The sequence below is a fragment of the Cupressus sempervirens genome, chromosome 5 (assembly GCF_028749045.1).
Source record: "Cupressus sempervirens isolate cs-2001-9-10 chromosome 5, ASM2874904v1, whole genome shotgun sequence".
In the NCBI taxonomy this organism is placed as follows: Eukaryota; Viridiplantae; Streptophyta; class Pinopsida; order Cupressales; family Cupressaceae; genus Cupressus; species Cupressus sempervirens.
Genome location: NC_143122.1, coordinates 896,784,072 through 896,799,907, shown reverse-complemented (window position 1 = coordinate 896,799,907; position 15,836 = coordinate 896,784,072).

The following is a 15,836-nucleotide window of genomic DNA, read 5'->3' as shown; positions in this document are numbered from 1 at the left end:
TTGTTACGTAAAATGTTATATTGAAGAGTAGAGTTATAGTTAGGTATAGGGTTAGTGCTAGGGTTGGGGCTATTGTTAGGGTTTGAGTTATGGATAGGGTTAGAGTTATGGTTAGGAATAGAGTTACAATTAGAGTCAAGATTAGCATTAGGGATAGGGATAGGGTTTTTTTAGGATTACAAATCTTGTTAGGGTTATAGTTAGGGTTAGGTTTAGAATTAGAGTTAGAGTTAATGTTAGGATTAGGGTTAGAATTTGGGTTACAAATATAGTTAGGGTCAGAATTAGAGTTAGGGTTAGGGTTAAGGTAAGGGTGAGGGTAAGAATAAGGGTTTAGGTTACAAATATAGTTAGGGTTAGGATTAGAATTAGAGTTAGGGTTTGAGTTAGAGGTAGAGTTAGAATTGGAGCTTGAATAAGGGCTAGAGTTAGTGTTGAAATTAGGGTTATAATTAGGGTTAAAATTAGGATTAGGGTTAAGGTTAAAATTAGATATATGGTTAGAGTTAGAGAAAGGGTTAGTTTTAGGGTGATGGTTAAGGTTGGGTTTATATTTAGAGTTAGGTATGTATATAGAGTTACATTAGGGTTAACGATAGGGTTAGGGTTAGGGCTATGGTTTTCGTCTAGATTAAAGTAAGGGTTAAGGTTAGAGTTAGAGTTTTCAGTCAAGGTTAAGGTTAGAGTTAGGGTTAGGTTATGGTTTTAGTGAAGGTTAAACTAAGGATTAGGGTTAGGATTAGAGTCTAATTATAGTAGGTTAGATTTACAGTTAGGGTTATATTTATGGTTAGAGTTATGGGTAAATTATGGTTAAAAAAAAGTAATTTTCTTTTTGGCATATTGTAATGTAAAATGTTATAGTCAAACATAGATATATGGTTAGGGAAAAAGTTACCATTACAGTTAATGTTAACCTTAGGGATAGAATAAGGGTTAGGGTTAGCATTAGGGTTAGGGCTGGAGTTAGGGTTAGGGTTTGAGTTATGGTTAAGGTTAGGGTTAGAGTTATGGTTATGGTTATTGTTAGAGTTATGGTTATGGTTATTGTTAGAGTTATGTTTATGGTTAAGGTTAGGGTTAGAGTTATGGTTATGGTTAAGGTTTGGATTAGAGTTATGTTTATGATTAAGGTTAGGGTTAGAGTTATGGTCATAGTTAAGGTTAGGGTTAGAGTTATGGTTATGGTTAGGGTTAGTGTTATAGTAATCCTAGGGTTAGAGTTTGAGTCAGGGTTAAGGTTAGAGTCAAGGTTAGGGTTTGAGTTAAGATTAAAGTAAGAGTTAGGGTTAGTGTTAGGGTGTGATTAATGTAGAATTGGATTTAGGGTTATATTTATGCTCATGGTTAAGGTTAGGGTTAGATTTATGGTTATGGTTAGGGTTAGGGTTATTATAGGGCTCGAGTTAGGGTTATTGTAGGGATAGGATTAGGGTTTGAGTCAGGGTTAAGGTTAGATTTAGGATTAGGGTTAGGGTTTTAGTTAGGATTGAAGTTAAGATTAGGGTTAGGGTTAGAGTCTAATTATGGTAGAGTTAGATTTAGGGTTAGAGTTAGGTATAGAGTTATGTTTATGGTTAAGTTTAGGGTTAGAGTTATGCTCATGGTTAAGGTTAGGGTTAGACTTATGGTTATGGTTAGGGTTAGGGTTATAGTAGGGCTAGGGTTACAGTTAGGGTTAGGGTTAGGGCTTGAGTAAGGGTTAAGGTTCTAGAGTTATAGTTAGGGAAAAGTTTTGAGCCAAGATTAAAGTTAGGGTTAGGGTTATGGTTAGAGTCTAATTATGGTAGAGTTAGATTTAGGGTTAGAGTTAGGGACAAATTAATGTTTATGGTTAAGGTTAGTGTTAAGGTGAGGGTTAGGGTTAGAGGTAGAGTTAAGGTTAGGGTTAAGGTTAGAATTAAGGTTAGGGTTAGTGTTAAGGTTAGGGTTAGGGTTAGAGTTAGAGTTAGGGTTAGCATTAGGATGAAAATTAGGGTAAGGGATAAGGTTTGAATTAGAGTTAGGGTTCTTGTTAGGGTTAGGTTTACAATTAGAGCTAGAGTTAGGATCAAGGTTAGAGTTATAGTCAGGGTTAGAGTTAGAGTTAGGGTTAGGGTTAGGTTTAAAATTAGAGCTAGAGTTGGGATTAGGGTTAGGGTTAGAATTAGGGTTAGAAATATAGTTAGAATTAGAGATAGAGTTAGAGTTAGGGTAAGGGTAAGAATTAGGGTGAGGGTTAGAATTAGGGTTACAAATATAGTTAGGGTTAGTGTTAGGGTTAGAATAAGAGTTAGGGTTAGGGTTAGGGTTAGAGATAGAGTTAGAATTAGAGCTAGAATAAGGGTTGGAGTTAGAGTTAGAGTTAGGGTTTTATTTAGGGTTAGAATTAAGGTTAGGATTATAATTAGTGTTAGAGTTAGGGTTAGGGTTAGTGTTAGGGTTATGGTTAGGGTTAGCATTAGGGTTAGGGTTAGGGTTAGTGTTAGGGTTATGGTTAGGATTAGCATTAGGGTTAGGGTTACAATTAGAGTTAGAGTTAAAATTAGAGGTAGTATTAGTGTTAGTGTTAGTGTTAGTGTTAGTGTTAGTGTTAGTGTTAGTATAAGAGTTAGAGTTAGAGTTAGAGTTAGAGTTAGAGTTAGGGTTCAAGTTAGAGTTAAAGTTAGAGATAGAGTTGTGGTTAGGGTTAGATTAGGGTTAGGTTAAAGTTACCTGATTAGATTTAGGGTTAGGGTAAGAGTTAGGGCTAGGATTAGGATTAGAATTAGGGTTAGTGTTAGAGTTAGAGTTATATATAGTGTTAGGGTTAGGATTAGGGGTAGGTTTATAGTCAAAGTTAGGGTTAGGGTTAATATTGGGGTCAGGGTTACAAAAAGAGTTAGAGTTAGAGTTAGGGTTAGAATTAGGGGTAGGGTTAGAATTAGAGATAAAGTTAGAGTTGGAGTTAGGGTTAGAGTTAGAGTTAGAGTTAGATCTAGGGTAAGAATCAAGGTTAGAATTAGGATTAGGATTAGAATTAGCATTAGAGTTAGAGTTAGGGTTAGAATTAGGGTTAGGGTTATGGTTAGGGTTAGGTAAGAATTAGACTTAGAGTTATAGTTAGGGTTAGAGTTAGTAACAGAGTTATAGTTAGGGTTAGAATTAGGTTAGGGTTAGACCTAGAATTGGGATTAGGGTTAGAATTAGGGTTAGAGTTAGGGTTATTTAAGTTCGGGTTAGGATTAGGGGTAGAATTAGAGTTACAATTAGTGTTAGAGTTAGAATTACAGTTACAAATATAATTAGGGTTATAGATTGAGTTAGAGCTAGAGTTAGGATAAGGGTAACAATTAGGATTAGGGCTAGAATTAGGGTTACAAATAAAGTTAGGGTTAGAATTAGGGTTAGGGTTAGGGTTAGATTTAGAGGTAGGATTTGAGCTAGAGTTAGAGTTAGAATTAGAATTAGAACAAGAGTTGGAGTTAGAGGTAGGGTTAGAATTAGGGCTAGGATTATGATTAGCATAAGGGTTATGCTTAGAGGTAGGGTTAGCATTAGGGTTAGGGTTATAATTAGTGTTAGTGCTAGTGTTAGTGTTAGGGTTATAATTGGGGCTAGAATTGAGGCTAGCGTTAGGGTTAGGGTTAGAATTAGAGTTAGAGTTAGGGATCAAGTTAGAGTTAAAGTTGCAGATAGAGTTGGGGTTAGGGTTAGGTTTAGGTTTAGGGCTAGAGTTAGGGTTAGATTTAGGTTTAGACTTAGAGTTAGGGTTAGAATTAGGATTGGATTTATAATTAGAATTAGGGTTAGGATAAGAGTTAGAGTTACATATAGTGTTAGGGTTAGGATTAGCATTATATATAGTGTTAGGATTAGGATTATGGGTAGGATTAGGGTTAGAGTTAGGGTTAGAGTTAGGGTTAGTGTTAGGGTTACAATTAGAGTTAGAGTTATAATTATAGCTAGGGTTAGAGTTAGAGTTAGAGTTAGGGTTAGAATTAGGGGTAGGGGTAGGGTTAGGTTAGAGATAGAGTTGGAGTTAGAGTTAGGGTTAGAGTTAGAATATGGGTCAAATTAGGGTTAGATTTTGGGTTAGAATTAGCATTAGAGTTAGAATTAGAGTTAGGATTAGAGTTATAGTAAGGCTTAGGGTTAGGGCTAGAATTATGGTTAGGGTTAGAATTAGCATTAGACTTAGGACTATAAAGGATTAAGGTTAGGGTTAGGGGGAGAATTAAAGTTAGAGATAGAGTTAGAGTTAGAGTTAGGGTTAAGGTTAGGGTTAGGGTTAAAATTAGAATTATCAAGTTAGAGATAGAGTTAGAGTTAGGGTTTATGTTATTATTGTGGTTAAGATAATTTTTGGGTTACTAATCATATTATAGTTGATGTTAGTGCTATTATTACACTTTACCTTGGTGTTAGGATAACTGACAGGTTAAATTTTAATATGGGTTAGTTCTATTATAGTGCCCATGATTAGTGCTATTATGATATAAGTTATTAACCTTTTTAATAATGTAATCCCTCCCCCCCTCTCTCTCTATAGTCTCTAGTAATGCCCCCTAATCTGTCTCTCTAATCTCTAGATACACCCACTTATCTCTCCCACCCTACTTTCTAGATACTCCTCCTAATCTCTCTCTCTCTCTCTCTCTCTCTCTCTCTCTCTCTCTCTCTCTCTCTCTCTCTCTCTCTCTCTCTCTCTCTCTCTCTCTCTCTCTCTCTCTCTCTCTCTCTCTCTCTCTCTCTCTTTGGGTGTTTGTATATACATATTATCACTTATAAAAATAATAATATTACTTCTAGTTACTTGTACATATAAGGTTAGGCTAAGGTATATAATTTACTAAATGATTAGTACAATCATATATAGAGTAAGAGTTAAAGTTAGGATCCAAGGTTTACAATTTCATTTATATGACACTCGGTATTATGGTTAGGGTTAATAAGTGGTTAAATGTTACACTAAAATAAGGGACAGGGTTAAGGGAAGTATGAGATTTAGGTGTAGTGTTGGAGTATTTGGAGAACAACTATGGTCAAATTTGGGATATATGTTATACAAATGACTCGAATAGTGGAAAAATTAATTCATGAAAGGGAAGTTATAAGTCCCAACACAACAATTTATATGATGTTAAAAGTGCGAAAAAATATATATAAGAGTCAATTTTATGAAAATTATTTCTCCTTGATGATGTGAGAACATTATATATTGTTGAATTTTTAATAATGCTAATGCAATTTTTATTGCAAATCAATAAATCTCCATTTCATTAAGGAATCTATTTAGACTTATGATTTCTTTCTTAATTAATATATTTAGTAGCCACATCCATTGAAGAAATTTTTCGTACAATAATAAATTTATTTTGTCTTGTTCTCTTCTCCATGAAAGTTACCTTGAACAATGGGGAAATAAAATTGCCAATACAACTAATTAGAAGTGAAAATTTGAAACCGGAGACAAGAATGAACTATATACAAAAAATATATCTGTGATGGTCTAAATACATGTCAAATTCTTCAATGATTAGGATTCTTTTGTGACCTTTATTTGAACAAAGATTGTGAAATACTTCTTTCATCATTGAGGGAAACCCATCCACTTTTGTAGATGTGTCACACAAAAAATTTTATGCATCTTCCATATGCATTTCTTCCATTTCCTCAACATAGTCAATTGGAAATATTGCTTCTCTACAACTTTAATTATAGTTGTGTGCGCCTCTTTAATTATTTGTAGGCATTTTTCAAACTCAATCTTGAAGAAATCATTTGAGATCATTAAAGTAGTTAGGCTCTAGTATCCAATAATGTTTGATTCTCTATTCGAGGTATCCATAACTCAAATAGTAACCTACAAACTTATAAACAAAAATCAACATATGGAAATAATCATAATGAAAAAGTATTAATAGTTAACATAAATTCTTTCAAATGAATAATGTTCAAAATAACATAAATAAAAATCAAAACTATTTCAAATGAAATAGTTAGATTGTAATGCCTGAAATATGGTGGCATTGTCTTCCACTTTTGAAACATTACAAACATAAATATTAATAAAAATTTATTTATAGTATAAAAAAAATTTAAATAAAACACATATACAATCTAATTAAATAATGACAAAATATAAACTAAATATATGATTCGTTTATTTTAAGTTAATCACTAACTTGAATAAAATACAAATTTTATTGATAAGGTGACCTTCTTGTCCACATCAACGATTAAATTTAATTATGAAACGTTAAAAATATAAATATTTTGAAACATGCAAATATAAAACTATTATGAAACATACAAATCTAAAACATGGAAACCAAAAGTATTTTGAAATATGCAAATCTAAAACTAATGTAAAACATGGAAATGTAAAACTAAATTGAAACATGCAGATTAAAAATCTGCAAAAGAAATGTATTATCAAATATCTAAATGAAATAGTTTTTGAATCGTAAATCTAAATCAAACGTACAAGGCTAAACTATATGGAACTTTAATCTACTCATGTTCAAATACTCTAATTGCTCCAATAATCTCCATCTCTTCGTCCCTGCAAAAACACAAAATGAAAATTAAATGAGGAGACTTTGTTTTATAATTTATGAGAGAACCCTCATATCCCCCAATAGATGTCTTTTGACATTCCATGAACTTGTTTCAAATTCCCCCACTCCTCACAAAAAGTAAGCATGAATGTGCATGCAAAAATATATTTAACAAAAAGAAAATATTTTATATTTAAAATTTTAATTAAGTTATTTCAGCCCTATTTTCTTGGGTTCTATTTTTTTGGCCTTATTTTTTCAGGTCCTATCATTTCGGCATCCATTTGGCTTAATATTATTTTGGCTAGCTATTATTTCAAGAATTTTATTTTATTTTATAATTCAATAATGATAAAATATATACTAAATATATGATTTATCTACTTTAAATAAATCATTAAATTTAATAAAATATAAATTGTATTGATATGGTGGCATTCTCATCCAAATTAATGATAAAATTATGCTTTGAAACATGAAAATATAAATACTTAGAAACATGCAAATGTAAAACTATTGTGAAGCATTCAAATCTAAAACATGCAAACCAAAACTATTTTGAAATATGCAAATCGAAAACAAATATGAAACATGCAAATATAAAACTAATTTGAAACATGCACTTTTAAAATATTTAAATGAAAAGTATTATAAAATATATAAATCAAATAGATTTTGAATACAAATCTAAATCTAAATCAAACATGCAAGACTAAACTGTTAAATGCAAGCCTAAATAGTTATGAATAGAATTCTAAAGCTAAATGAAATTAATTAAAATTGACATCTAAATCAAAGTAGAATATTATAACTAATTTTGAATTTCAATTTACATCTACATCTAAATCTAAATGAAAATATAAATAAAAAATAGAAATCTCACCTGCAAAAATGTTACTCCAAAACTTCAATCTGCTCCTATTCAAAAACTCCAATCTAATCCTCCAATAACCTCCACCTCTTCCTTCCAGCAAAAATATAAAATCAAAATGAAATGAGGAGCTCTGGTTTTATAACTTCTGAGAGGCTCCTCATATCCCCCAACATACGTCTCTTCACATTCCACGAATTTGTTTCAAATTCCCTCAGTCCCTGCAAAAAAAAAACATGAATGTGCATGCAAAATTATATTTAAAAAATAAAAAAATCATATTGAAATTATTTTGCCCCAATTTTTTCGGGCCCTATTTTTTCGAGTCCTACTTTTTCAAGCCCTATTTTTTCGGGCCCTATTATTTCAGGCCTATTATTTTGGCCTCCATTTGGCTTCCTATTATTTCGGCCAACTATTATTTCGAGAATTCTTTTTTAATATTTAATTTGGAAGTTTGTAACTGCTACCAATTCTTTTTTATTGACGAAGAATATGTTTTGGCATATTCTTGTGTTGTGATTGTATAGAACGCCTCTCAACGTAACAAGACTTGACACAAATTATGCACTCAAATTAGCATCATCTTTATTTATCTCTTATGATTATTGCACACTATAGACTATTTCAAATCATTACATGTAGTCTTTTATAAATGTTATAGCCTCTTATTATAATGTTCTTTCTTATTTTATATTTCATACATTTGTCAATCATTATTTAATGCATTCACTATGCATTATTTCAAAAATAGTTAAGCTAATAGTTCACAAAACATAAATATATTATCTAGTTTTGCATTCTAAATATTTATCATCTTTAGTTAAAATATTCCTTGCATGAAAGGAATACCAGGGATGCTAAAAATTATGTTGGAACTGTGAGTTTGAGCATCCCTTATCTCAACACTGCCACCTGATGCCAAGTCTCACCATGTGATCTCTAGAAAATAAAACTTCACTCATGCAACCCATAATGCAACTTCTCATCACTAGATTCTTTTTTAGAATCACATAGAACTTCTAATAGAAGTCAACTATTAATTTATTAATTTCTCTCATTCATGAGAGATCATGAGGCTCAATCTTCCCCTTGTTTCCCTAATATATAGAGGACTTAATGAAACGTGTGTGTGACAATCAAAACAAGAAGTCATCGACTACTTTAGTCAAACATTGAAACCTTCGCTCACCCAAACATTCAAGTTTGTACAACCTTTTCAAAATTTGTGTGACTTTTTGCCAATAGGATCCATTGATATATGCATAACCAATATGCATATACCTTTTTTGTTAGTTTTTAGGATCTGCTGCATATGTAATGGCATTGCCTTGCAATCAAGTATATGTTTTCCATCTGCAACATCCTCTTATTCATATTGAGCATAGTTAAATGAATAGACATGTCTATTCAATAAATAGATAATTAATAATAAATTTTTTATTATATTATATGTATATACATACATATACATACATACATACATACATACATACATACATACATACATACATACATACATACATACATACATACATACATACATACATACATACATACATACATACATACATACATATATATATATATATATATATATATATATATATATATATATATCAAATAATAAGCTTATATCTTACGTAATATTATATCTCTTGAATAACCATAAAGTTATCCGATAGAAGCTACTAAACATTAACACTCCCACTTAGCAAGAGAGGATAAACACATGACAAATACTACAGCATCGGTAATATCTCAGAAGTTTTATACCATTAATATTGCATACGATATCAAGAGTATTGATCTCCAAAATATCAACATATGATATTCATCAATTACTCAAACTTATGGTAAGATATCACATTTGGTATCAAGAGTCTTGATCTACCAAAATATCGATATCTGATATTCATCAAGTACTCAAAAACAAGGTTTGATATCACATTTCATATCAAGAGTATTGGTCTCCCAAAATATCGACATTCAATATTCACCAAGTACTCAAAATCATTTAGATATCACATTTGATATCAAGAGTATTGGTCTCCCAGAATATTAATGATATTCACCACTTACTCAAAACGTTTAGATATCACATTTGATATCAAGAGTATTGGCCTCCCAGAATATCAATGATATTCACCACTTACTCAAAATGTTTTTAGATACCACATTTGATATCAAGAGTATTGGCCTCCCAAAATATCAATGATATTCACCAAGTACTCTAAGAGTAATGGCCTCCCAAAATGTTGAGATACAAGACATTCACCATTTACTCAATTTATTTCATCTCATTATACAAGTTGATTGTAAGATTGTTAACTTACAATAACTTCTCCCAAATACAAGTGATGATCATTTGGAAGTCATCACTTCCTCATGATATACATAGGGGATAGGCCCATATAAATGTCACATTGTCACAGTCCTCTTGACTATGACAACTTATTGAACATTAGAGAAACCGGCTCAACATAACTTACTCCCTCTCAATTACTAAGATCGGGTTCACTGAAGGTTAACCCAATAGCATCCTTAGTCTTCTCCCTCTCTTCCAAGATTTCCTCAAATGAAATGTTATTCTCCCTCTAAATCTCAATCTCTCTTTTTCTCAATACTTATCTTTATATAGTCAAAGGATAATAGGCTCCAAAAGACTTATTTTCTACTTCTCACATTTCTTCAATTACTCGTATTATTATTTACTTTGTAGCCCTCATATTCTTCTATTCATTTCCATTACACTTCACTCTGAATCTGCCAACTTCTTCTGAATGCATACTTCATATTTTCTCATCCAATACCCATAAATAGAATGGGGTTCATCTCATCAATGTCATAGGTGATCAGTCGTGTGATGGTATCCAATGTTGAGGCAAAGACTCCATTCATTTGTTATTTGATCTTGCATTATCCAAGTCAATCGTCCAGGTAGGCAACCACTGATCCCATGTGAACTTTCTTTCTGTTGACCAATCCAAGGAAGGGTCTCATTGAAAACTTTTCATCTCCCCTAATCTGCATAGACTGGTATTGTTTGGTTTTTGTCATGTTTCCATATGTTTCTCATTAAGGTAAGTTAATTGTTGATTTAGTGTTGCACTAGTGGACTGAACTCATCTTTTTCTACCACATATATTGAAGATGCTATTTTTCATATGTGACCAAAAACTCACACCACAAGAGAACAATTTGTGCCCCCAACTATCTGCACCAAAGATGGTGATCAAGTGGGAGAAATAGGAGAGGAGAGGAGATGATACAACTTCACATTTCTATGGATGCAAAGATTTGTCTCTTGTCCATATAAAATGAGATGGATTCCAACAATGGTTGGAGACAGAGATTTGTCTCTTTTACATCTTTAAAGGCCAAAATAAGCTCAGGAGTCTTTTAAAAATGTCGTGGACAAAGGATATGGTATTGTTTATAGACTAATTTTGTATTATGCTGGCAAGTCAAACTTTTCTCAAATTGTATATGGTTTATCCAAAAAAATGATAAAGAGTATTAGAGAGTAATATCTACAAACTACGTAGAGGAATTCACAATGGCATGCATGGGAGAAGTCACTAGTAATTTTATCTTTAATTTATCTCTACTCACACTACAACCTTTAAGGTTATCTTCTCGCTTGTCCTGTTCAGTGCTTTTGATCATTTCAAACTTGCTCTGATATATTTAATCTGCACTTTTCTTATTTCTGAATTCTCACATGCTTGTAGTGACCCTGCTCTGATACCATGTTAGTTTCTAGGATCTGCTGCAAATGCAATGGCATTGCCTTGTAATTAGGTATATGTTTTCCATATGCAACATCCTCTTATTTATATTCAGCATAGTTAAATGAATAGACATGTCTTTTCAATAAACAGATAATTAATAATAAAAATTTAATTACATTATATATATATATATATATATATATATATATATATATATATATATATATATATATATATATATATATATATATATCAAATAATAAGCTTATATCTTACATAATATAATATCTCATGAATAACCATAAAGTTATCCAACAGAAGCTCTATTCCAAAACTCTTCAACCCACAAATGCTACAAGGGTGAAGATCCCAACATTTTCTTTAGAATGTCCTTCCTAATGACAATGAGAACAACGCACTCTTTCTGAAAGGATTTAAACAGAGAAATAAAATTGACACAATAAAGAAAAATACATGAAACCAAATTTATCCTGGTTCACCACAATAGTGGCTATGTCTAGACTACAGAGTATTAGATTAATATATAAAAAAGTTAATTAGAAATTAGCCTGAGCAACATATAAAAGGGCTCCAATAATATTACAAATGAAGAGTCTTTGGAAACAAAGAGACTCGATTATTGGAGGGAACAATTACGTGATTGTTGGCCTTCACAATATCAACAAACTCCCACCTGAAGGACAACCAATGCTGCAACTGATCACCCAATACCCCAATCAAAGATTGATCTATCTTTTCTTCACAAGCCCAAGAGAAGTTCTAGCACATTCAAACTTCTCTTTGGAAATAACCTTCGTGAATATATCAGCCGGATTGATCTTGGTATCAATCTTGACAACATTCAGCTTGCCCTCTTCAACTGCATGATGAAAAAGGTGAGCATGTGCATCAATGTGCTTGGAGTGATGTTGTGATGAGTTATTATGTGCCATGAAGATCACACTACAGCTATCACAAGAAAATTATATTCACTTTGATGAACTTTCAAGTCACCAAGTAACCATTGAAGCCAAATCATTTCCCTTGCACCTTTGAAAAGAGCTAAGTATTCAGCTTCAGTTGAAGAAAGAGGAATGCAATGTTGCAACTGCGAAGCCCAACTGATCATAGCTCCAGCAAATGTGAAGGTGTAACTAGTGGTAGACCTTCATTTTTCCAAGTCTCTGGAAAGATCAGAATCAGTGTAACCTTGTAGCTGAACTTTGTTTCTGCTAAAACATAAAACATAATCTAAAGTACCTTTTAGATACCTTAGTATCCATTTGACAGCTTCCCAATGAGCTTTTTCGGGATTGCTCATGAACCTGCTCACAACTCCCACTGCATGAGCAATGTTGGGGCGAGTAGAAACCATAGCATACATAATGCTACCAATGGCTGATTTGTAGGGAATTTTCTTGATAGATTCTTTTTCTTCTTGTGTTATAGGACATTATTTAGAACTTAATTGAAAGTGACCAGCAAGAGGAGTAGGAGTTACTTTTGCATCAGCCATGCCAAATCTTTCAACAACATTGTCAATGTATTGTTTTTGACACAAAGTGATTTCTCTCTTTTTCCTATCCCTTGTGATTGTCATGCCAAGAATCTTTTTAGCCACCTTTAAGTCTTTCATTGCAAATTTTCTTGCCAATTTTTGCTTCAATTCATTAATGATTCTTTTTTTTGTGCCAGCTACTAACATATCATCGACATAGAGAAGAAGGATGACAAACTCACCACTCAGAAGTTTCTTGAAGTAGACACATGGGTCTGATTCACATCTTATGAAATTATGCTCAGCCATGAAGCAATCAAATTTTACATACCACTGTCTTGGGGCTTGTTTGAGGCCATACAAGCTTCGATTCAATTTACAATAAAGATGCTCATGTCCCTTCTTTATAAACCCTTGAGGCTGCTCCATGTACAGTTCTTCTTCTACATCACCATGTAGGAATGCAGTTTTCACATCAAGCTATTCTAATTCAAGATCCCATCCTTCTGCTAATCCCAAAATAGTAGGAATAGTGGTCATCTTGACAACTAGTGAGAAGATTTCATTGAAATCTATCCCTTTTTCTTGATCAAATCCCTTTATCACCAATTTGGCTTTAAAGCATTTGTTGCCTTCCACTTCTTCTTTTAAGTTGTATACCCACTTGTTCCTAAGTGGTCCTCAATTAGGTGGAAGAGAGACCAAATCCCAGGTTTGATTCTTGAGCAAAGAATCCATTTCTTCACACATCGTTGTTTTCCATTTATCACTATTGACATCTTTTAGAGCTGCTTCAAATGTAAACGGTTCTAAAAATTTTGAAACTAGAATTGAAGACTCTGCTTCTTCAGCATACAATAATTCATAATTAGAGTATTTGGCTGGTATTCTCCTTTCTCTAGTATACTTTCTTAATTGTGGCTCTCTATTCTCTATTTGAACTAATTCAAATGGAGAACCAGTTACTCTAGTTTGTTGATTTAAATTTTGAATACCCCTTCTACACTTGCGCATTGTACTTTGGTCATCGATAGTAGTTCAATTGGTGAGCTCTGTATTTCCTTTAATATTTCTTACATCCATGTTGGATGTCCTAGACTCATGAGGGAGTGAGAATCTTTCATCGAGTTCCATTCGAATTGTGTTTGGCTACTCAACAATAAAGTCCCTTGGATGGGAGAGTTTCTACAAAGGAGGTAAATTTGACAAATCCTGTGAAGACTATTGTCGGGATTGATATATGCCCACTGTAGCATTGCTGTGAGGAGCAGAGTATGGCACAGGCCAATTAGCAGAAATACCATGGCCCATGCCTGAAGCAGGTGTTTGATCCTGCAGATTAACTGCCCCCTATGGATTTACTTCTGCAAATTGCATCCATGGATTAGCTTGTGCAACTTGCAGATTAACTTGTGGAACCTATGGATTGAAAGGATTTACTTCAATCAAATTGAAAGGAACCTGTGAATTGACCTTGGTGGACGGAGCACCATGAAGTCTTACTTGTGTGGCTTCCAATGTTTCCTATGAATTAACTTGCTCAAGCCCAAAGTGAGTGTTACACATAGAAAAGTCTTCATAGCCAGTGCTATTCACTATTGGCTATCAACATCTATGGGTGAACTATTGATTAAGTGATTGTTCCCCTTGGCTTCCCTCAAAAATAGGGTCTTCTCAACTGCAGTGGGTGGAGTGCTCAGTCCCACGTGTGTCGTCTAGTAATTTTCCATCGTGCCTTATTCCTTTGCAACTACCTTGGCAGTGAATGTGCTCTGTTTCACAGAACTGAGGTTGTGAAGATATAGGCCAAGCATCTAATTGATTTATGGTAGTGAATTATTCTGAATTTGCACTTTCATTTTGATAACTTCTCAAGTTGAATAGGGAATCTTCTGCCTGAGTGTGCCATGTATCCTCTGAGGAAGAGACAGGGGCAGGAGCAAGAACTGATGTAGGGAAGAGATTGCTTGTGGGATACAACAATTGGGTATTACCATGCTGAGAGTGTGTTCCATTACTCATCACATTGAGTAAAGGAATGAATTCTCTATTAGGAGTCTCGTCTTTAGAATGAGGAAATACCTTCTCATTAAAGACAACATCTCTACTCCTAATGATCTTCTTTTCAGTTAAACTCCAAAGCCTGAAGCCAAACCGATCCTCTCCATATCCAACAAATATGAAAGGCTCAGATTTAGGATCTAGCTTGCTTCTCTTTTCTTTGGGCACAATTGTGAAAGCCTGGCAACCAAAAACTTTAAGATGAGAGTAAGAGATTCTTCTACCTTTCCATTCCTCTTTCGAAATTCCAAAGTTCAACCTTGAAGAAGGACTTTGATTAATGAGATATACGGCTGTGTTACATGCCTCAGCCCAAAATTCTTTGCCCAATCCTACATTAGAAATCATACATCGAGCTTTCTCCATTATTGTCCTATTGAGTCTTTCTACTACCCCATTTTCTTGAGGGGTGTAGGGTACAACTTTCACCCTATGAATACCATTATCTACACAATAATTGTCAAACTCTAGTGAACAAAACTCACCTCCATTATCCATTTTTAAACATTTGATCTTATGGCCCCTTTGGTTTTCAACAAGAGCTTTGAAAACTTTAAACTTAGAAAAAACTTAAGATTTATTTTCCATCATATATACCCATACTTTCCTAGTACAATCATCAAGGAAAGTAACAAAAAACTTTGCACCTCCTAAAGATCTTGCCTCAATCGGACCAAAGACATCCAAGTGTACAAGTTCCAATGGTTTCTCCTTGAGATTATGTCCATCTTTCAAGAAGCTGACCTGCTTTTTCTTTTCGTAAAGGCAATGTTCAAAAAATTCTAAATTTTTTGATTGGAGGCCTAGTAGTTGATCCCTTTTGAGCATTATCTCAAGGCCCTTGTTGCTCATGTGGCCTAATCTTTGATGCCAAAGTGTTGCATCACTGCCCATGACTGTCATAGCAGCCCCTATTTCACTAGGCTTCTCAAGAAGATAAAGGTTGCCTACTTTGTTTCCCTTGGCAATTATTCTCAAACCCTTGGTAACTTTCCAATTATCCGGATGTAAGGATGGATAATATCCTTGTGCAAAGAGCTGACTGACAAAAATTAGATTTCTCTTTAATTTGGGAACATGGTGAACATCTTTTAACAACCATTGCCCTCCATCTTTCAGCTGTAACAAAATGTCACCTTTGCCAACTATTT